The 10,637-nt window shown below is 37.9% G+C and overlaps 1 long non-coding RNA gene across 1 annotated transcript; it reads right to left on the bottom strand.

Moving 5' to 3' along the window:
• Window positions 1–9,240: 9,240 nt before the first annotated feature.
• Window positions 9,241–10,125, bottom strand: LOC117486783. Its single transcript, XR_004556318.1, has 3 exons — window positions 10,049–10,125; window positions 9,788–9,855; window positions 9,241–9,396 (listed from the first exon to the last, which is right to left on the bottom strand). It is a non-coding gene; the product is annotated as an uncharacterized LOC117486783 (long non-coding RNA).
• Window positions 10,126–10,637: the final 512 nt, after the last annotated feature.

A 10,637-nucleotide genomic window follows, 5' to 3' on the forward strand; every position in this document is an offset into this window, starting at 1 on the left:
GTATATATATAAAGAAGTCATTACAGAGAGAACTATTTATTTTACTTCTTAAATCCGGCCGCTACCGTTGGGTTTAAAGCTTATAAATTATATAATAAAATGTTCAGGCTATGCTAATACATTATAACTTTATATTTGTACATTGTCTCTAAAATTGCATAACAGTTTGATTTGACCTTTTAATGCATATGATCATTACAAGCGTGACCAATGTTGGGAAAGTTGAGGAACTCTCATTTTGAAGTCAAATTGGTCTTTTAAAATGTATTCTTTATTAAGTTTGACAAATGTATCACAAAAAAATTCAACTAATTATTTTTATCTGAAATACAGTTGGCAGTATACTTCATTATGGTTCATTTTATGTATTTCATACTATTCATCGTTATATTTAATTGTATTTATTATAAAACAGAGTAACTCATTGATTGAATGTCCAATTGCCTATAATGTTAACCAGAAGGTAATTTGTACTTATTTATTAATTATACATTTTCTATAATTCAGTTCATTGTAACTTTTGATGAAGTCAGTTCACAGAAATTCTTACCTTTCTGCCAAAACAATTTAGGAGCAATTTTAACCATCTTTTGTGATGGCTGGTCCTTTATATTACCGTTTCTGATCATAACACTCATTCATTTGCACATCCATGTTCATTAAATAAACAAAGGCTGGTCACAAAAATGTAGAGGAGAGTTACGGCCCGTCCACACAGCAGCGTTAAGAAAATCTTCCAACGCTTCTGCCGATTCACTTTGCCTCACTTTTCGCCGAACTGCATTGTGGGAAGCAAAGCGGAGATTTCCAGGCATCTCAGGCTTCAAAAGTTGAGCAATGTTCAACTTTTGAAGCTAAGTTGGAAGCATCAGCCAATCAAATCCCGTTTATGCAAATCTGACAGTACAAGCGCTAGCCAATCAAACCGCGTGTATGCTGGGAGAGACATACCGCAGGTCATTTCCTCATATTCCAAAAAATGGAGGAGAAATTCATTATAGCGGTAGGGAATCACCCGGGGCTTTATAACCAGTCCCTATTTACCTACCGGGATACAAACCGGAGGAGCCAGGCATGGAGGGAGGTGGCAGAGACAGGTTTTCGCCTGTTTGGGGAGTTTATATCCAGTTTACTTCGGGCTTTTTTGCTTTGTATGTTGGGGGCGGGAGATTCATGTGATTGGTTGTTGGTCGCGTTGCTCGCAAAAAATCCCCAAACTTCAGATACGCCCACCTCCAAGATTTTTTTAACGCTGCTGTGTGGACGTAGCCTACCGTTAAACGAAACACACCCTTGCTTAATCTAGACCCTAGGAAGTCACTGTCTGTGTACAATTTATTATAACTAGTACAACATGTTACTTAGTGAGCTTTTAAAGTGATGGTAGAGGCTATTTGATAATATAGTTGTGCAGTGATGGCATATTTTTGTGGGCCGACCTGGAAGTTAGCATCGCAAGGGGTCCCAAGAAAAGAAAGCAATAGGATTCCCTCATTGGATTATAGAGATAGCCCTATACACTTTTCAGCTGAACCATGGTATGTAGTCTGCGTATAGATTAACCTCCTTGGAAGAACTGCCTTTAATGTGAGCTACATTTTCTACTGTCTATAGAGAGAAGAAGTCCCTCCCTTTTCGGTGGACCTCATGGGACATTATTTCGGAAAGATTATGTATTGAAGTCAATGGCGAGAGAAAACGTATCTTTCAATCCCGTTTGAATTGTGCCATGAATTACACATATGTTTGTCAATCTTAAAAAAAGTATTTCAATGTAAAAAAAGTCACAGTTAGTCGTAAAACTGTTGAAATATAAGACTATGAAAAATACGCAACTAGAAAGACTACAAATCCCAGAGTGGCGTAAGTGCTGTCATCACTGATGTTATAATTGTTTTCCTCCACTAAATAAAAGAGATAGCTAAGATAAGATAACTTTAACAAGATGCCTGTGTGCTTTGTACCAGGTTGTAATCATACCAGCAATGGGTCTTGCTCGTTCTTTCGCTTCCCGTCTGATGAAAGGACCAGGAGTGGCTGGATCAAGCACGTTAGTTAGCATTACAGCCTTAGCTTTGTCATTTGTATTAGCTTTAACATGAAGTAACATTAAGTAACCCAAAATGTTAAACAGTAAGAGTAGTAGTCATATTTTGTGAACCCTTTCAAGAGTACTGTCACATCGGTGTGATCATTCTATAATACACCGTTTAAGCCCGGATGCCCCCGGGGGAGACATGCTAACGCTAACGCTACATTAGCATCGGCGATCTTTTCTACTTCATGCTATCTGCACAAATGGTTAACATTGAACATTAAAAAGATCAGGCAGTTCAGGGAGAATCAAAGGCAGGCAGGCAGCTTTGCATGACATTCTTCTGGACGTGTTTCATTGTGGTGATAGTGAGGGTAGTCAAACCCTTGTTTGGTAAGGCAGTAGTGACGGCCATCTTGGTGACGTGTGTTGTTGTGCGAGACCAGAGATGTAGTTCATTGAGCGGTTTCACACAAAAAAAGTCTTACTTCACAGTTTTACGGCAAAACTTCTTTTTTTTAACTTGCAAAATTATCTTTTAAATTGACAAACATCATATGTGTAATTCGTGGCACAATTCAAACGGGATCGAAAGATAACTTTTCTCTCGCCATTGACTTCAATACATAATATTTCCAAAATAAGGTCCCATGGAGGTCCACCGGAAAGGGAGGGTCTTTGCCTCTATTGGGATATTTTTTCCATTTTGTCATGTCACAAAGGGTCTTGATAACAAAGATATTCCTTATCATTAGCAGATAATTGGTTATGACTTATTGTTGAAGTACTGAAAGTATAGCTCATGATAAGACAAGGCTATTTTGTGTGTATGTGTGCGTTATCTTACATTTCCTTGTGTGTGCGTGTGTGTGTGTACCTTTAGAAAAGCTGGTCCTCGCAAGACAAGTGATGATGAGAAACTTGGTCCCCAATGCAAACAAAAACCAGTATGTGTGTGTGTGTCGATGGTGTCAGTCTCAAGGTAAGCCAGTCACATCATCTGAGCATCCGATGATAAACATTCAACAACACTGAGATCTCACTATTATATTAACCATCGTCTGTGTGGGAGAGTGTTTTGTTAATTGGGTCGGAGAAAGGGAGGGAGACAGATGGAGTCAGACAGTTTGACAGAGAAGGTGAGTGTTAAAAATCTAATAGGCTACTGTATAAATAAACTTTCAAGTGGAAGTCATGTAGAGACCTCCAGGTGACAAAACAACTTCAAATAAAAGCTAGCAAGATAAATGGCAGCCATTCATTAAATCAGGGTCACTCAAGAGGGTCATGAATAAAACACATAGGGACTCCAGGGAAATAGACTACGCTAAGAACACACACATATCAGGTGAATTAAGTCAGTCAACATGTTTCATTTGTAGATTATTTTTTAATATATTTGGACCAGAGAGTAAGAAAAACTGCAACACTGTCTATTTGATTGTTAATGTTATTGGATTTCCATTGAACTGGGTCAACCGACATAATGATTAGGCAGTTGTGAGAGGTTATGTTCATTCAATATTTCAGTAATTCACATTCAATAAAACAAAAATAATGGTGTACAATGTGTTTCTGTTGCGCAGGCCTGCAGTAATAGTATTTTTCCTTTAAGAAGAAATTAGTTAGCATTATAATACTTCCGGTTCCTTTGTCTCAAAGTCAACAGTTTGCTGAACGTGTTTGGGATGGCTGTAATAAGATCTGTTGAAACTTTTAATATGTCAGTAGGCCTACATATCCTACTGGTACCTGCTGAAGCTGTCATAAAAACAGCTGTTGCTAATGTAACGGAGTTAAAAATGTGTATAAATAATTATTAGTTTATAAATTACGATTTACAATAGGTTGTGAATTTTATCTTTATGAGATTGTTTCCTTAATATTTTTGAGTAATGTTTCTAGTGGGAACACTTTCCCATTGCACATCGTTTTCTACTTCCTGAATGTCATTTCTGCTTTCCCCTCACACTAGTGATGGGAATTCCGGCTCGGCTCACCAAGAAGAGCCGGCTCTTTCGGCTCCCAAACGGCTCTTCAGTTTACCACATATTATACCTTTTATAATTCAATCAAATGTAGCCCTGTTTTGACTAATGATTTATATGTGTACACATATCACTTAAATTATTCAATACATCCTTTGTACTGAAGTATTCAAAAGTAAAAATTACATGTTTAATATCAATTATTTGCTGTGGCCAATTGTTTTCATTGCATTTACAGACCCTTGTATCTCTCTGATACCACCCAATTAATGCACTGACTTGCTTGTAGAACCACGCTACACAAAGCAGATAGCAACACCTATAAAAACTTAAGCATAGATATTTTAAAAAAGGGGCTACTGTATCGACATTTTAAAATTATATTTAAAGAAAAGGCCCTGACAAAACAGCAGGGCTCTATTTCAGTATTAACTATAGAAAAAAAGACAGCAACAGCTGACATCAAATCTTTGCTGAGCCCAAGGACAATCATAAATAAATAACATAGTGAAAATAAATATATTGCAATGCTCAGTACAGCAGCATCCAACCGTCTCTAATCATAAAAAAACATAATACAAATAAATGTATTGCAATGCTCAAAACAGCAGCATCCAACAGTCTCTAATCCTTGGATATTACATGTCACTGCATGCATGCACGGAGCAGCTGTAGCGCGGAGATCATCATATAATTCTGTCTTGTATTACTTAACAAAAACAAAAAAACGGCTCGTTCGCGGGCGCGAGCCGGCTCCCGTCGTTCACATAAAAGAGCCGGCTCGTTCACGACCGACACATCACTACCTCACACTGAAGTGAGGATTGCTGAGGGTAGGTTGTGCTAGGAATTGTGTTACAGTTTATTACAATTTTGTGTGGTAAACCGGCTATTTAAGTTGATGAAAGTGATGTATGTTGTTAAGTGTCAATTTGGGTACATTATTAACCCGTTTTTGTTAAGTTTCCACCGTAAGAAATAGTTTTGAGTGATATTTACGATGTCGTTTTGGCGGGAAATAGACGCGATCTGCGCCATTTTGTTTGTTTACATGGCAACACTTTCTGATTTCTTTCTTTTATTTTGTAAAAATGTGCAACGAAGATGTAAAGGACATTTTGTGTTTGTTCTCAGGTATGTTTATGTTTGTATTTTGTGTGATTACTTAAAAATAAGATTTTCTTGGTCATTTAATAATTTCTTTATTTGTATAAATAAGCTAGTATGTATAAATATATACTACAGGACACTGAAGTGAGCACTGCTGAGGATGTGCAACGCGGATGTAAAGGACATTTTGTGTTTGTTCTCAGAATAAATGCCAGAAAACACACTCAGATGCTTCGCTGTCCGTTTCCTGATTGATAACGAGTTGCTTACGGTTGTGACCTGTTACACTAACAAGCGACTAAATAAGACTGCTAAGCAGGCTTGGAATTTCGTCATTTTAGCGGCAAGGCCATTTAGCCTTTGGTGTCACAACATTTTTTAAGGCACAAATGCCACATGCCAGGGCACAAAGGCCATTGAGGGAAACATTTTGATTTGGAGCTTTCAAATAAATAACTACACTTTCTGATAAGAAAAACACACGAATGACATGGAAAACAAATCACTTTTTTTAATATCAATAATTTCAAACGTATCATCATACAGGCCTATGCCTCCTTAGTATTACCGTATATAAAATGAAATACTCTACTTTAACCTGTTCCACTCTGAGCCTGTTTTTCAGGTCTCAGGCTCGAAAATGACATTCCCAGAACAAATGACCATATCTTCCCTTCTAAAAGGGTTAAATTAATAATCTTTGTTCTCAAAGTAATGATAAACCTGTGAGTTGGATGTAGAAGTGTCAGAATCAATATAAATGTTTTTTATTTTAAAGAAAATTCAGATTTTACATAGTAAAAAACTGTAAATTATAGTGTCCGTCCAAAGATTATTTTTTACAGATAGTGAAAACTACCCTTGGATGATGGGTTAGTAGACTAAAAGCTTTAGGAATCCAAAGTACAACATATAATAAGTACCCTGTATCAGGATTGATGCAAAACAAGTGACATTTGACCTTTTTAGAGAGGTTTAGCCAAAACCACCCCACCTCTGAGGTGATTTGGGTGAAAATGTTTTTTTTTCCATATCTCTGGCTTCCCTTGCTTGATTTGGTTGGTTGACACACCCTTCTGACTGTTAGAGCCAATAGAATCGAAGGGGGAGGCCCACACACACACACGTTGTAAAGAGAAAAGGTGGGGGCTTCGCGTGTAGAAATCGAAAGCATATTGGATTAATGTCTCCTTCTGGAATTTATAAACTAAAAAGCAGTTGTATTGCTTATGGATTATCAGAAATAATTTCAAAGAAGGCACAGACACATAGGATGAACCTATGGATTAACTGCAGCATCGTTTTTTTATCGTTTTAATGCCATTGAAGACCACTTTTGACCAAGGTAAGCCATGTTAGCGTTTTTAGCTACTTAGCTCCACATGTTATGTACGCTTTCGTTTATAGCGTCGCGAATGTTTATCACTGAGTGTTGAGGAGGGCACCGTTAGATTCAGTGTCTCCAGGACACCAAAAAAGAGTGGTTGGTTGTGCATCTAGGATAAGTAATAAGGGAGTTCTGAGTGAGTTTAAGTGCCGCTTTACGTTCCATGTTTTCGCTCGTGGATAATTCAGAGGCTGAGTGCTAGCATTGTGGGGTTTTTTTGAAAAAAAAAATTAAAAAGATCAGTTAGCTGAGTTTCTTCCCGTTACATGGATATAACACATTCATAGTTTTATTCAATATTAAGATTCCTTAGACGTTGTTTCCTGCAAATGACGCGTTTATCCGCCCGGTACCGGGCGGAAGGTGCGTAACAGGTTAAATAATTAATGTTTGGTATGTTTTCTATCTACTACTTCTCCCATTCACAAATCCGAAATCACATCAAAAAATCTAAAATTCTATTAATATGTAACAAATATATTCTATTTCAGAGCAGAACAAACAGCCTTCAAGGGTCACACTCTGCACATACATCATTCATGCACAGTGAAGCTCAAACATTGAACTGTATGAACAAGCAATACTTTGAAATGCAGAAGTCTGTGTGTGTATGTATGAGTCTCTTTAAAGGTGGGGTAGGTAAGTTTGAGAAACCGGCTCGAGATACACTTTTTGTTATATTCCATGGAATGCTCTTAACATCCCGATAGCAATGAATATCTTAAGTGCTTTGACAAAAAATCCATAAAAAAATTTCATCTGTGGAAGCCGTAATACTGTAAAAAGCATGACCAGTGGCGTCGCCTGGGGTAGGCATCTGGGGCTTTAGCCCCGGATGTTTTTTCTTTAGCCCCGGACAAATTCTCCCTCAATATAATACATTAACCGTACTTCTTTACCTATAGGACGGCAGATTTGTAATTTCCCGTGTTCAGTGAATGCAACATAGGCAAGCCAAGACACCACCAGACCAATCAGAGAGTTGCATGGAAATAAACGTGTTTTATTGGCTGACAGGTACGTACCTCTCCTCTGTGACAATGTTTAAACTTTAAACTGTCAGCCCCGGACGCGGAGATTCTGAAGATGGACATTAGACATTTTTTCAATAAAAAAGACGGCAATACTCAAGTGGTGGCTCACACAACAACCCCAGAGCCACCACCTGAGCCAGGTGAACAAGGTATGTACATGTCAGTAAACTTACAAGTTATGCGAACATGTAAGCAAAGCATAAATTACAGCTACGTTGACGTTACTTTGAATCGCACGGGTAATCTAAACCGTTAGCAAGTAGCTATAGCGAGCCAGATATATTAAATAAACACTTTGTCATACAATATAAATGTTGTGTTTTTTAGCGTTACCTGGTGATTTCAAAGAAAGCTCTCTGGGAAATGTTGACTTACTGTTCGACAGGAAGCTAGAAGCTACCTTACAGTCCACAGTTGATCCTGAGTCCTGTCAGTTAAAGTGTTTCATAGTTAGCTTAGCTAAGCATCAAACTAGCACTGAAATATATGGATGTTATGTGACAGTATTTCTGAGAAAAGTCAGCTTAAATGGTGGCCTAGTTGCCACTGCTTTACTGTCGACAGCACGTTTGAACGTATTTGCAGCAGTAAATGTGGCTGTTTGGCCACTGACGTTGCCATAACACCTGAATTTAAATGTGCAACCTCTTTTTGTGACAGATTTTTGCATGAAATTATAATTCTGATTGATATTTCCTATTGATAGCTAGTTTCTATGTGAACATTATGAGATGGACAGCCAGCTAACAAGCTTTTTATATACAAAGATTTCAGATCAAAGCTAATCCAGTAGGGCTCCTGAAAGGGGACAAGGGACACTATGCTCCCAAATATCAAGCCTTGACCCCCATCTTAAAATTGATATGATCAAAAAATCTGCATTGTCTGAGGCCTTTTTTCCTCATTATCATGTCAAATTGTACAGCTTTCCTTAGTTTTGAATGCAGAAAGATGACTATTCGAGTATTACGTGAAAATGACTATATTAAAGTGTTAAGTAAATATATTAAGTGAATTACTCAAACTGCATTTGTATAGGAATGATTCTCTCCTATTGGCAGATAACTACTAACAGTGATATCTACAAGAGGTTTCCAATGTCAATTTAACTATTTTCAATTGGTTAGTATTATATTTTGTGACAGTGTGGTGACACTCATTTTAATGAAGACAAATTTGTGTATCTTGAAATGCATTTATTTGACAGAGCTGGAAACTGATTTAAAATACTTGTTTGTGTTTACCTACACAGTCATCACAGATGAGCCAAAAATAGTAGAGGATGAAGAAAGGAGAACAGGAGAAAGGGACACACAAGAAGGAGATACAACAGATAACAACAATGAACAGGAACATCAGAACAGACAAGAGTCAATGGGTAACTGGGGAACTGATTTAGGGACTGCAGATACAGGGCCAAGGCAAGTGAGACATCACTGTTTTCCATCCGGCATGTTTGGCCAGCAAAAGAGATCATTTCAACCAAGTTGGTTTGATACTTTTAAATGGGTTGAATATTCTACCACTGCCAATGCAGCATTCTGCTTTAGTTGTAGACTATATGGCAAACCAAAGCAATCAAGGGATCAAAGGGATACCCTCACCACCTCAGGATACACAAACTGGAAGCGTGCATTGGATTCTTTTCGAGAACATGAAAAGTCAAACATACACAAGACTCTTCTTTCCAGTTCTCGACAGAATGCTGGAGGAGCTTCAAAACAGGTTTTCTGGAGTTGGGGAAAAAATATTAATTGGCATACAGGCATGTCACCCTCCATGGGGAGGTCGTCGACCGATTTGCAAAGATCAAACCAAGGCGATTTAGCCTAACACTTCCACCTACAAAACAATAAAGAGTGTGAAGACAGCGAGTGATGATGGGGAGAAAAAACGAAGCAAATGAAAGGTAATGTGATGAAGGAAGCAGCAAGTGAGGAAGGAAGCAAGTGAGGGATTATTATTTCCTCCTTCCATCCCTTTTTTCAGTTTAATCTAATTACTAACAACTTCTAATAATTTGACATAGTTTATGATTTAATTGGAAAATCAAGTGTTTTTAAATAATAAACCTGTTTCTGATTCTGATTCTTTGATTTTTTTTGACATATGGGTGTTGAGAGATGTATAGATCTCTTAATGTTGCTCTCAAAGTGCACCAGATTGATGCTTTTAACTTCAATATTTAAAAAAAATCTTCCTGGGGGAGTTCCCCCCAAAAATAGTACTTTACCTCTGCTTATGTAACTCCGGTGTAGTGTCCCCTCGGCAACAGATCACTCACAGTTGGTGATTACTTTCCTGCATTTCAATGGACAGCATATAAAAAGGACACGTGAGCTTCATTGCTTAAGAGATCCTCACATGCCATCTCTTTTAAAAAATAAGTGTCCAGTCAACAACAAAACATCAGTGATCGTATAGTGGTAGTATATTTTTCATAAGCAATGTGAAACATTAAACTTAAAAAAACTGGTGTACAAAACTCACATACCTGCGTTGATCTCCTGGAGTGTCTCTACTCTTTCTTCTCCACCATTAGAGATTGCAAACATTTCAGAAACAGCTAGACAAATAACTTGTTCGCTGGGCATGTCAAAAACCTCCCTGCTTTGATCAAGACTTTAGGGAGCCTTTCAGCCCTCTGGCAAAGGGGCTGGAAAGCAAGTTTTGCAAATGCAGTACCATCTACATGCTTGTCCTGTTCCAGACACTGCTCTCAACCACTCAGGGCCTGCACAAATACCTGCAGAAAGAAACAATTGACTTGGTGCAGGCAGTAAATTACAAAACAGCAGTTGAGAACACACTGAAAAGTTACCGAAGTGACGAGAAAGCAAGACCAAGGCCCTGTGCAATGATCTTGATATTCCCGAAACTGTGACACAGAAGAAGAAGCGTAGAAACATGGAAGACTTTGTAGTCGAGGCATCGTGTGTAGCAGCTCTCCCATTAGCTTATTAGCTCAGATTAGCTATTGATGATCACGTTGATAAATCATATAAAACCAATAGCCAAACACACAAAAAACATGCTGCTGTGTGAGCATTAAACGATTAACATTAAACTAAACAAACACAACA

This window comes from Trematomus bernacchii, unplaced genomic scaffold, assembly GCF_902827165.1.
Source record: "Trematomus bernacchii unplaced genomic scaffold, fTreBer1.1, whole genome shotgun sequence".
Classification (NCBI taxonomy): Eukaryota; Metazoa; Chordata; class Actinopteri; order Perciformes; family Nototheniidae; genus Trematomus; species Trematomus bernacchii.